At 42.7% G+C, this 18,478-nt stretch overlaps 1 pseudogene; it reads right to left on the bottom strand.

Moving 5' to 3' along the window:
• The window catches only part of LOC149213408 (putative methyltransferase PMT21), a 141,487-nt pseudogene that overhangs the window by 60,762 nt on the left and 62,247 nt on the right, over positions 1 to 18,478 (bottom strand).

Genomic DNA, 18,478 nt, shown 5'->3' on the forward strand with positions numbered 1-18,478 from the left:
GTGTTGTTTGATTTGTTTGTCTTGTAGGTCAAAGGAAGAAGAAGGGAACTCCAAGAAGGGTTTGGACCCTAAAGGCCTTCTCGAACGTAGGACCTTAGGTACGTACCCTTAACATTAGAATTTGCTTAAAAGTAAAAATGATGGTTGTGTGTGTGTTTCTTTGAATAAGCAATTTTCAGTCTGGTAGAGTCTTAGCCCAAAGGACCCTAGGGGTGTTTTCCCTTCAATCAGAATTGGCGACTCCACTGGGGACAACACTCTTGTTGTTCCTAGTTTGGGTAGTCTTCAAGCCAATCAAGGCTCAACCCCTCTGTTTGTTGGCTCTGGCTGTCTGATCTTTTCTTGAACTCCAAGCTTTTCCAGTTTTTCAGTGTGTGTTTTTATTTTTCTTGAAAGACTTCAGATACGCTCTTTTTCTGGATTACAAAAGCGTATATACGCAAGTTGCACTAAGTGAACCCGCGTATATGCAGGTTTCCTTAGTTACAGTCGCGTGTACACGCATTCTGCAAATAATTGCAGGCGCGTATATTACATAGATTTCAAGATTTATAAAATTTCTTTTTGCTGAATGTTTGTCTGGTGGTTTGGGTCAGTGTCAAGCAGTCATTTTTCAGTAACAGTTCTCTGTTTAACAGGGGGCATCTTGTTCTGAACTCTCTCTAGTCATAAGGAGTATTAGTCTTGTTTTCGTTGATTGCAAGCGTCATTGATTTTTGACACACAAGGTTTCTGTTTAAGAATCTTGATTGCTCTATTTCGGCAGAGTAGGAAGATTGGGTTCAATCTTTGTGTCCATTTTGCTTTCATGACACTTTTGTTTGCTTAACGAAATCATTCTTGTGACCATTTGCTCCTTCGTTTCGGGAAATTTGTTTGTTACCATTTTCTTGAAACTTGTCTTTTGATATTTTGGACTTTCATTGCTGCTTTTGATTGTCAAAAGCGATTTCAAACACATTTATTTTTGTTGAGTTTTCATCATTTGAAAGGTGTCGATTCACAAAAGTGTTTGGTTGCCCATTTATCAATCATTGGTGTCAGTATTTTTTGAGAGCTTTCCTTTGAAAAATACTTTTTGGTTTGATTGAAAGAAAATCTTTTGAAATTTTTGAGTTTCGCTTTCTTAAACTTGCTTTTCATTTGATTTCCTTTTTGCGAAGTGAAAGTGCTTTGTTTTTATCTTAAAACTTGTTTTTATTGTTTGGACGAAATGGTTAGTAACACATCATCTTCTATCTAAGCATTTTAGTGGCAAGACAAAATTTGGTAAAGCAGCAACTTTCCTTCTTTGTTTTTAGAGTAGTCTTTGAATCTTGCATCCACATATAGTTCTTGCATTAGGGTAAGATTTGCATCTCTTTTTTGGCATATTTAGTTTTGTTAGTTTTTGTGAGTGTGGAGTCTGAAAAGAAAAAGAAAATTTGTTTATATTACAAGTACCTCTGAACCTCATAGAAATTGCTCTTCATCGAAAACAAAAGTGCATGTGCATGTAGCTAAGTTTTATTAATTTCTTTTGCGTCCATAAAAACACCACAAGTTTCACCTCCATTACCTTGTGACTTAAAGAACAGCCTAATAAAATCAAGCGCTTAATTAAAATCCACTAGAACTTTTTGTTTTAGTTATTACACCAACAAGTCTAGGATTTTAGGGCCTTGGATTAGGCGAGTGGAGAGTTAACTCTCCAAGGCCACATAAAACGTGAAACATAAGAGTCTGATAATGAGAGTAAATCCAATAGCGTTAGGAAGACCAGGAAAGCTCCGGATCTGGGAGTTAAGCACGAGGGTCTGTGAAGACAGGGAAGAGAGATGCCCCCTCTCCTACTTGTCCGAACTTACCTCACGACTGTTCCACTTGGCTTTTGCGACGAGTTGGTACCCATAGTTGCCTCTCCTAGGGATCTGCATAGGTTGCTGCGGAGGGGAATCCCGTGGCACCTGAGGTCGACGTTGTATCACTCTCGACAGTACTACTGGAGGGGACCCTTGCGAAGCTTGGGGGCTTGCACCGGCGTAGGCTGTTGTTAGGAGGTCAGCGTAACTTCCTCTGATACCTTCGCTGATAGGACTGGGCCCTCATCATCCCAAACTATCTTCAGAAGGCCCTTTGATTCACTTTCTCGTATTTTGGTGTCCGGTCCTAATCACCCGGAGCGGGAATACTTGGAAGTTGTTTGACTGGCTGTATCTTTAGGAACTTTATAGTGTGTGCTCTGTGCTCCTAGTCGGCTTAGCTTTTAATTTTTTGAGTCTTTAGTTAGATCATAACAAAAAATTCAAAGTGGCTGACTGGTCTCCAAGACGGTCTCCAAGACTTCGTGGTCTCTCACCACCTAGTTTAGAGCCTTCTCCTAGAAGGCGCAGAGGGGATACTACCGGTGGGGTCCGTCCCAGGCCGGTTGACGCATCGGGGATTGATCCTCCTCTTGGGGATATTAGCGGCCAAGCAAGGCCTGGCACTTCTGAGCAAGAGAGGGACACTCCAGTCCTTTCTCGAGTTCGCTTTCAAGCGAAGAATAACGTAGAGGTAGAAGAACTTTCTGAATCATTAGTGATTCCAAATTCTCCACTACCATCTAGTTATCCAGACGTATTGCAATACGTTGGGACTCCGTCACATAGACCAGCGAGTCCAGGTTACGCTACGCGCTTACCTTTTATGATCACTACTGGAAGCATGGCTTCTACGAGTGCTGCGACTATGCAAACCCCAACATCGCTGCAAGGGGGAGGAACCCTTTCCATCCCCTCCGCTTCCTTGTTCGGATCGTTTGCTAGCACATCTTTGGTGGGGTCTACCTCCATTCCGTCCACGAGTGGAAATGCCCAAACCAATGCTTTTAGTACTGGTTCCTTCCTTTTTGGCACCCAATCACAGGGTATTCCATCGGTTCCGTTCAGTGCCGCTACGTCCATGATGGGCGGATCGGCTTCATTCCAGGGTTTTCCTCTTGGAAGTGGTCATATCCCACATTCCAACCCAACGGTAGGATCCATGCCTTTTTCTTCAATAGGACAAAGCAGCAATCCTTTCCAAGGTTGGAATAACCCTGGGGTTAGCAGCGCAGGAACTGCGAATCCATTTATCGGCCAACAAGGAAGCAGGCCGTATTCCACGGTTAGCATGTTTCAAAGTATTCCTCCCCTTGCTTCAGCTTGGAACCCATATCAGGGGTTATCAACTCCTTACCATTCTTTAGGAGGAAACTTTGCAGGCTATGGAGGTTATACGGCAGGAGTTGGTCAAACTCCGAATTTTGTTGGACCACAAGGCTTGCCTTTTGGTTCAGCCGGTTCTATTGGTCACTTCGGGCAGCCTGGTGCCTCCCAAATCCCAGGACAATCTTTTCAGAACTTTGGGAGTTCTGCCCAGTCTGGGTGGAATCCCCTAGGTCCTCCTAGGCTTCCGTTTCTGGCAACGTTAAACTTGCCAGATCTCACTAAGCTAATGAACGACCCTATCAGATACAATCCAGCCTGGCCTCCGGTCCCAACCAAACTCCCTTCGGACATTCCAAAATTCGAAGGGAAGAGTGGTGAAGATCCGGGCGATCATGTAACCACATTCCATTTGTGGTGCTCATCCAACTCCCTCATCGAAGATTCGGTTAGGTTGAGACTCTTTCAGCACACCTTGACTGGTAATGCGGCTAAATGGTATATAGAGTTGCTAGGGGGTAGCTTTACATCGTTCGCAGACTTAGCCAATATCTTCTTGAATCACTTCCAGTTGCATGTCCACTATGATGCCGGAACTGAACTTCTGGCCACCTTTCGCCAGGATAAGGCAACCCACATTTCTGATCACATTCAGTAATGGAGACGGAGAAAGAGGCTCATCAAAGCCGAAATTCCTCCGGAGTACCGTCTAGAGTGGTTTTTGAAGTCTTTGCAACCTGAGATCTCCAAGGATGTCTCCATGTCTGGGGTCTATTCTGAGGAGCAAGCTATTTTCAGGGCCCAGCAGTTAGAACTGATTTACTCTCAGTCTGGGATCCTCCAAAAGTACTTGCCAGATGCTCCTGGATCGAAGGTTGATTTAGCTAAGCCGAAGCCAGGTCCGCATGCGGACGGTATCGTTGGGTCTGTAGACACATCTACAGTGAACTTGTTGAATCAATTTCAGCAATTGTCTTTGCAAACTGCTTCTAACAACCAAGTCACATTGTCTAATCCTCCCGCTTCCCAAAATTCTTCCATTAACGCCGTCCAATCCGATAACCCCAAAGGAAATCAAAATTCCAATGGGAAAAAGAAGGGACGTGGTAAGAAGAAGAATTCAGATGGGAAGCCCGATGCAAATAAATCCGGCAACAACACTGGTGGTGGTAAAGGTGAGTCGAGAAAGAAAGTTAAATTCCCTTGCAAGTTATGTAGTGGGGACCATCTAACTCATCTCTGCCCTAGAATTGAAGACGCTCAGCGCTTGTTAGGACAGCAAGGGACTTCTAGTTCGCAAGCTGTGTTAACTAACCCGTTTCCCCAAGGGCAGCAACTTCTTGCTGGCGCGAATTCGAATCCTAGGACCTCCTCAGGGGGCAACCAGGAAGGGGAAAAAGCATGAAATGTTTTTATGATGGGTTCAAACGTTAACGTGACTACTCGGTCACGTGATTATGGTGAAGCTGAAACATCTAAGGATAAAACTGTTCCCGGAGGTAATGACCTTCATATTGAGCGACCTCCTGTTGAGACTATACCTAGGATACCGAAAGGTTCCGCCAAACGCGCGACGATTAACCCTAATGCTAGGGCCGCCCAAAATTACTCCATTGTGGAGGATTTGGCTCAAAGCCCGTGTGCTATGTCCGCTTTGGAGGTTCTCCAGTCGTGTCCGTCTCAAGAGAGTGCTTTACTCTCCGCCATTGGAGCAGTCGATCCAGCTAACTCTTTAGTGCTCTCTTTTGACATGTCAAGTGTCAAAAAGAGACTCCCTCATCATATGGCTTTTCAGATAAAGTCTACATACCGGAAAATCAATATTTTTCGCACCGTTATAGATGAAGGAGCTTCCACATGTGTCATGTCCATGTCATGTTGGAAGGCTATTGGTTCACCTTCGGCTGTCCCTTCACCAACCGTCTTAACTGCATTTGATGGCCATTCTCACAAACCGCATGGGATTATCCCGACCTTTCCTATATGTGTTGGAGGGAAGGTCGTTAATATCGAAGTTGAGGTCGTAGATGCTAACCTAGACTATAATCTCCTATTAGGAAGGAACTGGGTGTACGAAATGGAAGCCGTGGTATCGACTCTGTTTCGTGTCATTTGCTTTCCTCATGAGGGGAAAATTGTTAAGGTTGATCAATAAGGGGAAAATTTGCTACTCTACTGTTCCTTTGGTGGATAACCCTCGCCCGCCGACTGAGAATTTAGGAGTAGGGATGTATTCCTCATTGATGGGTACGTTTGATCTTCCCTCTCCTTTTGCAAGAATCAATGCTATTTCATCATCCAAGGAGTCTTCTCGAGAAGAGTTCTTTCGAACTCATTATTTTTCTGACCCTTGGAACTTGCCTTCACCTACCACCACATTAGTTGAAGGACAAGTGAATGGAATGGCGTTTCCTATATCTGCAGCTGAGCTTAGATATCAGTCTATCGTAGACTCTGCAGACAACCATTCTACTCCTTTTTCCGAAGAGGAATTAGATGGTCATGTGGCCCCCGCTTGGAGCTTTGATTCTAACTCTGCCTTGGACTGCTTAGATTCGGTTCTACCTTCTGAAGAAGCAATCCTCGAAGTAATGATGGGTATAGATCGACCTTGGGAAGACTTACACCATCGTTCATATTTTCTTCCTCCGTTGCAGGAAGTGGAATCTAAATTCTCCGAGCTCGTTGATAGTGATGTTTGTACGGTGTCAAACCCTTTGGCTCCAACACACGTACATGCCGAAGGTAATATGTCGGTATTCTCAAAAATGATACTTATAAACATCTCTAAGGAACCTAACATCGTCGAGAATATCTTCATCGGAATTGAGTGTTCCCCTAAATAAATTCAAATTTATACCGACCTATTCAAGGAATATCGTGATGTATTTGCTTGGTCTTATGAGGAAATGCCTGGCATTGATCCTACTATAGTCCAACATGAGATCAAGACGTACGAAAACACAAAACCGATTCGTCAAAGGCTTCAGCCGGTTAACCCTAGGAAAGCAGCGGCTATCAAAGCTGAGGTTGAGAAGCTGCTAAGGGCGGGTTTTATATACCTTGTTCCTCTTACGGATTGGGTTTCGAATCCAGTCCCGGTGGACAAAAGGCAAGGAACAATCCATGTATGCATCGATTTTAGGGACTTAAACAAGGCTTGTCCAAAAGACAATTGCCCCACGCCATTCATTGATCAGATTATCGACGAGTGTGCACGTAATGAAATTTTTTCCTTCATGGACGGTTTTTCGGGTTATAATCAAATCTCTATCCGTCCTGAAGATCAGCATAAGACATCCTTCATATGTCCCTGGGGTACCTTTGCATATCGAAAGATGCCTTTTGGTCTTAAAAATGCTGGAGCCACATTTCAGCGGGCCATGTCATACGCTTTCCACGACATCAAACATGTCATCGAGGCATACTTAGATGATCTCGCTGCTCGTTCTCGAAAGAGAACAGATCACCCTAGTCATCTTCGATTAGTCTTTGAGCGATGTCGTTTCTATAAAATCCGGTTGAATCCCAATAAGTGCGTTTTCACGGTTACATCCAGTCGGTTGTTAGGGTTTATAGTGTCCAATGAAGGGATTCGGGTTGATCCCTTCAGGGTTGAGGCAATAGTTTAGTTGCCTCCCCCGTCCTCAATCCGTCAACTTCAAAGTCTTCAAGGGAAGGCCAATTTCTTGAGACGGTTTATAGCAAACTACACCGAGATCACTAAAGGGTTCATGCGTTTGCTACGGAAAGGAGTTCCATTTGTGTGGGACGACTTTGCGCAGCGGTCGTTTGATGCTTTGAAAAAGGCATTAGTCTCTGCCCCACTTTTGAGTCCACCGGATTATGGTAGAGACTTCCTTTTATATCTCGCTGCAGCAGAATTTACCATTGGTATGGTTCTAGTTCAGGAAGACGATGCTCTCATTGAGCACGTGATTTATTATTTGAGCCGAGGCTTAATAGGCCCTGAACTCCGCTATTCTCCGGTTGAGAAGTTGGCCTTGGCAGCTGTCCATGCTGTCCAGAGGCTCCGTCATTATATTTTGCTACGCAAAACTTTTGTCTTAGCGGCGGTCAATCCATTCCAATTTGTCCTCAGTAGGCGAGTGATTGGGGGCAAATATAATAGATGGATAGTCATTTTACAAGAATTCGATCTCGAATTCTTGTCCGCCAAGTCTAAGAAATCTATGGTTTTCGCGGAGCTAATTTCTGAGCTTCCTTGTGGAGAGGATATTGTTTATGAGGAAAGTTTACCCGACGAACATATATTCCTCATCTCTTCACAAGACCCTTGGTATGGAGATATCATTGTTTATCTCCAGACTTCGAAGTTTCCCTCTACTTTCTCCAAGGATGAACGTCGCAAGTTACGTCACCTGGCTAAAAGCTATGTTATCATTGGTGACACATTATATCGTCGAGGGGTTGATTCAATTCTTCGACGCTGTTTAACCTTAGAGGAAGCAGAGTCTGTGCTTAATGATTGCCACAGTGGAGCTTGTGGTGGTCATCTATCCGGGCTTGCTACAGCCCAGCGCATCTTATGTGCCGGCTACTTTTGGCCTTCACTCTTTAAGGACTGTGTGGAAGCGGTCAAACGCTCTCACTCGTGTCAAATTTTTACTCGCAAGATGCGCGCGCATCCAGCTCCCCTTTTTCCCATTGTCACCGTCGGTCCCTTCACTAAGTGGGGTATTGATTTTACGATTTGTAATCCGCCCTCAGCGGCGAATCACAAGTACATTATCGTGGCTGTAGACTACTTCACGAAGTGGGCTGAGGCGATGCCTACTTATAAGAACGACAGTGACACGGCAGCTTTGTTTCTTTTCAATCAGGTTATCTCAAGATTCGGTATCCCAAGAGAGATTGTCACTGACCATGGCAGTCATTTCCAAAATCAGCTAATGTCCGAATTGGCTCTTAAATTAGGTTTCCGTCAGGAGCATTCGTCTCCTTACTATCCTCAGGCCAATGGACAGGTCGAGGCGGTCAATAAAACTCTTAAGACGATACTCCAATGGACAATCGATAAAAATCGGTCCAATTGGCACATTATGTTGTATCCGGCTCTTTGGGCATACCGAACCTCCATTAAAACGGCTACTGGTTTTACTCCTTTTCAGTTGGTTTACGGGATGGAATCTATCTTCCTGGTCGAATGTGAAATTCCATCTCTAAAATTGGCTGTCGAGCTTCTTCCTGAGACTTCGATTCTCGAGGAGCACCTAGTTCACCTGGAACATCTCGATGAGCAGCGTCGAGATGCCGCCACGATGAATGAGGCCCATAAAAAAAGGGTTAAAACTCAGTATGATAAGTCTGTCTGTCCTCGTGTCTTTTCTGAAGGTGACCTTGTCTTGGTCTATGACCAAGATAAGGACACCTTGGGGGCAGGCAAATTTAAGCTTATGTGGTACGGTCCTTTCATTATCAAACGAGTCTTAGAAAAAGGATCGTATGAGTTAATTGATTTCGAAGGAAACAAGCTGGCGGAGCCCCGAAATGGGCTCTATTTAAAGAAGTATTTTGCTTAGTTTTACCAGGCAATGGCTTCTTTGTATTTTATGTGTATTTGTACATATATTATCGAGCGTTTTCTGATATCAACACTTTTTGGTCTGCCTTGGCAGGTGTTGATGGATGATTGGGTTTATTTTGGGTTCGCCGATGGTGCTAGTCGGCACACTCGGAATCTTGCTTCCGCAGCTTGGGTACTTTATTACCCAACTGGTCAGTTGATGATATCGAGAGGTGTGTGTATCGGTCCTGCTTCAAACAATATGGCCGAGTATACAGCTGTTATCAATTTATTATCCGAGGCAATCTCTTATGGGATCGACTCGTTGGTAGTATATCTTGATTCTCAATTGATAGTGTCTCAGTTAAATAACATTTATCGGGTTAGAGATCCATTATTATATCGCCAATATTTAAGGGTGAGGTTGTTGCAAAGATCATTTATTTACATTAATTATTTGCACATTCCAAGATCTCAAAATTGGTTAGCTGATTCTATCGCTAATCAAGCATTAGACTGGCATATCAATCATTCATCATCATAAAATCATGCATCAAAAAGTCAAACTGTATATATATATATATATATATATATATATATATATATATATATATATATATATATATATATATATATATATCGCGAAGCGTCTCGAGTGTACATATGTGTGTCCAAAAATATACAAAATTGGGACTCAAATGCCCATAATCATGTCAGGCATATCTAACGCCTCGGCTCTGGATGAGCAACTAAATAAGTAATTATAGCATTGGCCACGCGCCGAAAGACGCGAACCCAATCACGTGGCATCCCAAGCACATGACGCTGCATATCTGGAGGAAGGTCCTCTATCTCGGCCATCGGTACTTGGCAGCTCAGTCTCGCCAAGTGTCGCTGGACGTTGTTGAGGGTCCTTTCCGCATCCGCAGCCACCTCTTCGGCTCCTCGGCCACGCCGTCCATGCCGCGGGAATCCATCTGGTCGCACGGGCCCAATGTCTGGAACATGATCATCATATTAGTCATTTGAATCTCATCAAAAAATATTTTTCAAAGTTCATCATTATATTTGAAAAATCCTAAAAATCCTAAAATCTTAAAAATAAAAAATCTTAGCAATCTCGCCCCATGCTGCATCCGGTGGTAACACTAGATCAGGATCTCCTCGGAAATCCAGCCCAGCATAGGGGTAGTCATCTATGGCGATGATCTGTTGCTCCCACCAAGCAAAAAAGTCATCGTCGAATGCATTCCTAGGTACTTCCCCACCCCCTAGACGTTTCATCAAGTCAGCCCACCGGCCCATGCGTGGATCACGTGGACTACTGATGGGAACTGCTACCCTGGGACAGAGTGCCGAAACCTTCTCGAAGAAGAAAGTGCATAAAATGGTTCCGTACCCAAAGTTCTTGGTCTGTCCCCTCCTGATAGAAGCAAGTTGTTCCTTCATGTTGGCAAGTAGAGGAGTACACCAGTCAAACACCGTGGTGAGACAGTCCACTGCTACGCTCATGTTTACCCGTGACGCCTGATGTAGCGAGGATGATCCGTTCACTCGAGCTATGGTGAACAAGATTATCCGCAGTGACAAAATCGCCACTTGTGGGATAGAGATCTGGCTCCCGACCTTCCGATGACCTCGGCAGTAAATTTGAACATAGTCGTCTACACTGAGACTATTCCGGGTCCTGCCCCGGGAGTGTACTACCTCTCCCCTTCGAGAAAGGCCCGTGATAAAATATATATCTTCCACCTCTACCCTGAGTGGCATCTGATCAATCACAAAAGCTTCTTCCTCGACATCCCAATAATCAATGAGTCTCTCGAGAAGACGCACGTTTGCTTTCATATTTGGCAACTTGAAGAATTTTAGCAATCCGCATCCCCGTAGGGCATCTAACGCCTCATCATTGTTCATAACTTCATTATCTACAGCTGAGTGCTCTCTTTCACGCCATGTGACAGTCATCCTGGAAGGAAAAATCATTTTCATCCGTTAGTTTTTTGTATAAAATTAGTTTGCTGCGCACACGCGGGTTCACTTGTATACAGTCGCGTGTAGGGCCGTCGTATACGCGAGTCCTATACAGCCAACCCGTGTGTACGCCGCAGAGCGATTTTTTGCAAAATTCTAACGGTGAAACATTAATTAAACTTCCTAAAAACTATCACAATTAATTGCAAGACAAGTTTAGTGCTTACCTGGAAGTTTTCGGCAAGTTTGAACGGTTGAATAAGTCACGGGGAAGTTTGCTCCTTTTGCTCCACAATTTTTGCTCTCCAAGTCAAATAGTGAAAATGGTAAGTCCAAAATTTCTTTTTATAAGTTTTGAAAATGCAAAATTTTTTCAAAATTTTATTTTGTTTGGTTTCATGTCACTTTTAACTTGGGAGCTTGGAATGTCGAGATTGGGTTGTTTTTCAGGACATTTTGGACATTTTTCGACGGTTCGAGACGGTTCCATGACTGCTGACCCGTCATGGCTGGTATCGTGTTCTCACTGGCATATAGGTTAGGGACACTATTTTTCCGTTGCATTATGCATACTAGCCTCCATTTGACCGATACATCTGCCGTAGGGTCGACCCCATCATGTTATGGTTCGTAAGCCATTTTCACTCGCCGATTCTTTAAATCATGACATGATGGTAGAGCCATCCTTTTACATGGGCATCCTAGTTAGCACCTCACTGACATTTGTTGCCCATGCTGCTTCGTTTTGAGTAGGCTCGGGAGTCCTCTATAGTCTCGCCATGACTTATGCGTTGAAGACTCATTCCTCTTTGCTTCTTCGCTTCGTTCTGGCCTTATACCCTAGAGGCTCCTATGTGTGTTGAGTTGTACTTCTGCATTGCATGTTGACCATTTGCACCCTTTTGGCCTATAGCCGGCTTCAATTGGACTCGTGTTTAAGCCAACTTTTGACCATGACGTCTGCAAAATCAACCTTGCATACCCTTGACTTCTGCAGCTTGACATACCCAGATCCGTGGAAGGAACTTACCTATGAGTGTCACTGACCAGTTTTTCACCTCCCTGCATTGAGCATAGGAATGTTCCTTTCCTAGGAACTAGATCATCTGTTTCACCGACACTCGTTCTTTCCACTGTACCATAGCATTCTTTTATTCTTTTTCCGGCTTATCAGAAAAAGACAAAAAAATTAAATATTCCAGAAAAGAGCGGGAACAGGGACATTATTTCCATTTATTGTTGGCAGCTAGAGTCAGTCGTGTCGCCCTTGAACAAAGCACTCAAAACAAAGTCTCCTCCGCATGGGTGGGATTTAGTTTGACTTAGGTACGCCATAACCATGTTATCGAGTCAGTTCTCCCCCGATTGGTTATCTCTTCCAATCATATGGAGGGTTCGTTCGTGCCTCCTGCATGATGAACTTATATAGATTCATCATATGCTGCCACATAGTCACATTGAGTCGTGCTTTTGTTCAAGGGAAGTTAGCCTGAGTTGGCCTTTCTGCGGTGTCTCTTGACTCATTTTTCAGTCGGCCATCCCTGGTTGTCAGTGTCATGTCTATCATCACATCAGTTATATTGGTCCTTTACTCGTGCCGGTTTGAGAAGGTCCCCATTGACTTCTTGCTGGCGGGTCTTGTCCTTATCGACGACGACACATTGCTCTGAGGACAGGCCTAGAGCCGCACCCTGGCCCTATTTTCATTATTGATAGGTCACCTTGGGCTCAGCATCGATCAGTATCATGGGTCTTTGACTGAGTGGTTTCCCTTGTGTTCGACATCAACATACATTATCACACATTGGGATTCGTGCAGTACCTTGGTTTCCATTTGACCCTATTGGTGGATACCTCGCCTCTGTGTCGGCTTTCATTATTGGTTGGTTCAGAGGGTTTCTGCCGTGCGCTAGCCACATCTTGTGTATGCCGGAAACGTACTTCGGTTGGGTTACTACATCTTTTTTCGTCTGATTCCTTCCACATTATTGGCCTACGGGTTACACTCGCGCTAGATTGATGGAGGATGCCTTAATGCCTTCCTTCTAGCGGATATTTCCCTATCGACTCCGACTCATTGCTCTGGGGCAAAGATCTAGAGTCCATTTGGCAGTACCTTGGGGTTTGCAGTCATTAGTGGCAGATTCCTCGCTATCGACAGTGGGAAACCATCATTGTCTCCTGATTGATAGATTCTTACAGGTGTTCGACTTCAGCTCATCTATTCACACTTGTTAGATTGTACTGGGTACCTTGACGCTCATTATCATTATCGGTGAGTAGTCTCGCGTTTGTTAACAGTATACATCAATGACCGGTAATCAAACGATTTCTCACATGGTCGACTTCAGATCATTTATTCCCATGATGTAGAAATGTACCACGGCGGTCGGTGAAGACCTCAGGTTGTATCAGCATTCATTGGTTCACTTGACAGTTGCTCCTGTTGCTGCTGGTTGATACCACTCCACCTTATGTGTTGCAGTCAGTCATGGCGACATTCTATATGCTGGCACCTGAGTTTGCAGTGTAGTACCATCCTATTCCATCATGTTCAGTTGGTACCTTTTTGGGATCAGTCTTTGATATCAGTGATCCTTTGCATCTTTCAGCATCACTGACAGTCTTATATGTGATATTCAGACATGTACTTACTCATTATGATCAGATGATCCATTATGTATTTTCCAGTCATTTATACTTGTATACTTAGTGGATCCGCTTGTACTTGATATGCGGACATGCTTTACTTTTTCTGAGCATGGGTATGCCCGCCTCAGACAGTGTTTCTTTCTGATCTCCTTTCGGTGGCTTGGCAGGCTGAATTCTGGTGAAGTCCTCCTCGGTTTTTCGGCAGAGTTCCTTTCCTTGTACTTACTTAATATATTTCGGCCATCATGTTCCCCTTCTGACCTCATACATTAGTGGGCATCTGTTATAGCTCCAAATCTCACTCTTATGATTTGTGATGCTGCACTCATGGCCTAGGGCAACCCCTCCTTCCAGACCTGGTCCAAAAATTAAAAAAACAGTGTTTTATTCCCTATACGCGACATTGCCCTGAGTTAAACGCGTGTACACGCGGGTCTGTCATACCCAACCCACGTGTATCTATTAAAACACTTAAAAAAATAATAAATTCCTCTTTTTCGGGCGAAGATCATGGGTTTTACCTGCTGGATCACCTGTTAGTGCCCGTGGCCCAACTGTTCCCAACCAACTCCTAACTAAAAAACTACTTTGGAGAGGGTATAAAAAGACATCAAATGGAAGGCCAAGGGGAGAGAGAAAAGAGAGAAAGATTATTATGCTGAGATTTTTCCCTTAGACCAGGTCTGAAGTCCTTGGTGCTTTCTGCACTTCCCCCATTTTGCATAGGAAACCCTTGTTTCCATGTGTATTGGTGATCATTCATCCTTGATATCATCATTGAGTAAGACTTGGAAGGAGCTCTTGTTGGAGGCTTGAGGCTGGAACGAATCCGGGAGGAAGCTTTGCTTGGAGCCTGCTGAAGGTGTTCAGGTGATATCTTTCCATTATATGTACTTTATTTGCCTTTATATATAAAGAAACACGTCTTTGTTCCCGAAACAATCTTTCTTTATGCTTATGAGATTCTTGTCTTGAATTCTTATGCAAGTGGTTACTTAAAGATTTTTATAACTAAATTTATAGCATAAAGATGGTTTATACATAGGTATTTGTACATGTATTGTTGTGTTCTTTGATTTGTTTGTCTTGCAGGTCAAAGGAAGAAGAAGGGAACTCCAAGAAGGGTTTGGACCCTAAAGGCCTTCTCAAACGTAGGACCTTAGGTACGTACCCTTAACATTAGAATTTGATTAAAAGTAAAAATGATGGCTCTGTGTGTGTTTCTTTGAATAAGCAATTTTCAGTCTGGTAGAGTCTTAGCCCAAAGGACCCTAGGGGTGTTTTCCCTTCAATCACCCTCTCCTTCAAAAAAGTGTTGTCGTCAACGCTTGAGTAATTCTGGATACTTCTGCATAAAATTCTCATCCTCCCATGTGGAATCTTCAGTGGATAAGTTCTTCCACTTGATAAGATACTCTGAAATTGATCGATTTCGTAGCTGTCGAGTTCTTGTTTCTATGACTGCTTCCGGTTCCAATATAATTTTTCCTTCCTCGTCAAGTTCTAGAAATATTGTTTGAATTGGGAGCTTGTCGCCTATAACCTTCTTTAAACATGAAACATGGAAAACTGGGTGCAATCGAGAAGCTGCAGGAAGCTCCAATTTGTATGCCATAGTACCAATCTTTTGCAACACCTTGTACGGACCATAATACTTTGGTGATAGTTTATTATCCTTCTTAGCTTGCTTTAGGGACATTTGCTTATATGGTTGTAGCCGTAGGAATACCCAATCACCTACATCAAAACTTCTTTCACTGCGATGTTGATCTGCCTGTTGTTTCATTCTATTTTGTGCCAACATGAGGTTATCCTTTAAGAGTTGGAGGACTTGTTGTTGATGTTCGATGTGATGTTCCACTGCCTGAACCTTAGAATTTTCTCTTAAATATGATGTGATAGATGGTGGTTGATACCCATAAAGTGCCATAAATGGGTCATTTTTGTTGCTGTATGGAAGGAAGTGTTATACCACCATTCAGCCAGAGGCAACCATTTGACCCATTGTGTCTGTTTATCAGATACAAAGCAACGAAGATATCCTTCCAAACATTTTTTTACTATCTCAGTTTGCCCATCAGATTGAGGATGATAAGATGAGCTATGAGCTAACTGAGTACCAAGAGAAGAAAATAATTATGTCCAAAAATTTCCAGTGAAAATGGGATCTCTGTCACTTACAATAATCTTTGGGTTTCCATGTAGCTTTTGAAATGTTTCCATAAATGCAGTAGAAACTGTACTGGCTTTAAATGGGTGTGATAATGCACAAAAGTGTGCATACTTGGTAAGTCTGTCAACTACCACCATGATTACACTCTTTCCCTCGGACTTGGGTAAACCTGTGATAAAATCTATTGAAACCTCCTCCCAACGTTGGCTTGGAATGGATAAAGGTTGTAATAGACCCGATGTCTTAATTGTTTCAACTTTATTTTGTTCGAAAACCAAACATTCCGCCGTGAACTTTTGAATATCTGATTTAAGGCCATCCCAAAAAAATTCCTTCTTAACCCTGTGGTAAGTTTTTAAAAATCCTGAGTGCCCTCCTAAGGGAGAAGTGTGCAATTCCATAAGAATCTTTTGTTTTAGCTGGGAATTCTTACAGAGGTATAAGCGATCTTTGTACCATAACGAATCATTTTGCCAGCTAAATGTATCAGAAGTACTGGAATCTTGTTGTAGCTTTCGAATAAGTGCCCACACTTCTTCGTCATTCTTCCATTCCTCCCTTGCTTCGTTTATCCAATCTGGTTGGATAATAGAAATGGCACACAACAATGCTTCCACATCCTCATCCTTTCTTGAGAGTGCATTTGCCACCACATTTTGCTTCCCTTTTTTGTAGATGATTTCAAAGTCATAACCCAACATATTTGTGACCCACTTTTGTTGCTCTTCAGAGGATAATCTTTGTTCTAAAAAGTATTTAAGGCTATCATGATCCGTTTTTACCTTGAAGTGTCTTCCCATTAGGTAGGGTCGCCATTTCTTAAGTGCATGGAGTATTGCCAACATTTCCTTCTCATAAATAGCTTTGCTTAAAAACTTTCCCTTGATTGTACGACTTTCAAAAGCAATGGGTCTTTCATCTTGCATTAGAACAACACCAATTCCATTTCCTGAAGCATCACATTCCACAATAAAGGTTTTTGTGAAGTCCGGTGTAGCTAAGACCGGTGCTTGGCACATTTCCTCTTTAAGATGTTCAAAGGCCTTTGTTGCTTTTGGAGTCCATGAAAATGAATCTTTCTTCAATAATGTTGTTAGAGGTGTTTCTATTCTCCCATAATTCTTAACAAACTTGCGATAATACCCTGTCAACCCAAGAAATCCTCGCAGATGCTTTATGGATGTGGGAATTTTCCATTCCTTAATGGCTTTAATTTTGCTAGGGTCTACCTTAACTCCTTCATGAGATACAATATGACCCAAATATTCCACCTCCTGGACTCCAAAGAAACATTTGGATCTTTTTGCATATAATTGTTTCTCCTCCAATAGTTGTAGCACCCTGTCAACATGTTCAACATGATCCTTCCAAGACTTGCTGAAGATTAGTATATCATCAAAAAATACTAACACGAATTTTCTAAGGAATGGTTTGAAAATTGAATTCATCAAACCTTGAAATGTTGAAGGTGCATTGGTAAGGCCAAAAGGCATGACCAAAAATTCATAATGACCCTCATGAGTTCTAAATGCCGTTTTCGGAATGTCTTCAATCTTCATTCTGATTTGATGATATCCCAAACGAAGATCCAACTTGGTGAAGTAAATTGATCCATGCAATTCATCTAGTAATTCATCAATGACAGGAATGGGGAACTTATCTTTAATAGTGAGCTTGTTGAGCTCCCTATAATCCGGACACATGTGCCATGATCCATCCTTCTTGTGCACCAATACTACTGGAGCTGAGAAAGAACTTTGACTCGGTTGAATTATACCAGCCTCTAGCATTTTTACAACCATACGTTCAATTTCACTTTTTTGGACATAGGGATATCTTTACGGCCTGATGTTTGTGGAACACTTCCTGGAATCAGATGAATAGCATGATCATGATCATGCATAGGTGGGAGACCTTTGGGAGTCTCAAATGCCTTGGAATGATTGTCCAGGACTTTTTGGAGATCTGGAGAAATAGATGATTCCAATGTGGAAACATCTAGCGAACATAATTGTGCAATTACACCTCTTTGCTCCTTTTTTAGAAGCTTAGTCATGGCATTAGAGCTGATTACCTTTCCTGGTTTCCCTGCAATACCCCTTAATTCAACTTCCTTTCCTTCCACAGAAAATTTCATGAAAAGTTCTTGGAAATTAAAAGCTATTGTACCCAAGGATTGTAGCCATTGAACTCCTAGTACAACATCGGCACCTCCCATTGGAATGGAAAGCATTGGGCTAGTCAATACATATTCTCCCATGGATAGCTTGATATTATGGCACTTTCCAGAGCAATTTATTGTTCCTCCATTGGCAATCATCACTTGACACTCCGGTGCTGGATATAGGAAGCAATTCAATTCTTTTGCTACCCTACAATGAATAAAATTGTGGGTGCTTCCTGAATCAATCAACACTATTACCTTTTTCTTCTTGATTTGTCCTTCTATCTTGATGGTTTGAGGAGTGGTAATTCCCGCCAATGCATTAAAAGATATGGTCGGATTTATTTGTTCTTCATCTAGGCTTTGTTCCTGGAATATATCCTCTTCTTTTGACCTTTCTTGCTCCTTTTATTCTTCCTCTTCACAATCTATGTAGAATAATTTCTTCTCAGCACACTTATGACCTTTTGTGTATTTGCTATCACAATTGTAACAAAGCCCTTTTGCTCTTTTTTCTTCCAATTGTTGTGGTGTCAACCTTGTAGGTTGTGGAAGACTAGGGGCAACAACACTTCCGTCTTTATAGTTGTGAGTGGTATGCTTCCTAGTTGCCATAATTTTGCTTTCCATTTTTCTTGCTAACTTGAATGCCTTCTCTAATGAATCAGGTTCCCAAAGGCGAACATCATGTTGGATATTATCCTTTAAAGATCCTATGAACACGTCAATCCTATGCTGCTCTGGAATATCTTTTACCCTTATGTTCAATTTTTGGAACTCCTCAATGTGCTCCATTATTGAAGCCTTTTGTTTGAGACTTA

This window comes from Pinus tabuliformis, chromosome 1_1 (genome assembly GCF_031772625.1).
Source record: "Pinus tabuliformis cultivar Carrire ecotype Pingquan chromosome 1_1, CPIR1, whole genome shotgun sequence".
In the NCBI taxonomy this organism is placed as follows: Eukaryota; Viridiplantae; Streptophyta; class Pinopsida; order Pinales; family Pinaceae; genus Pinus; species Pinus tabuliformis.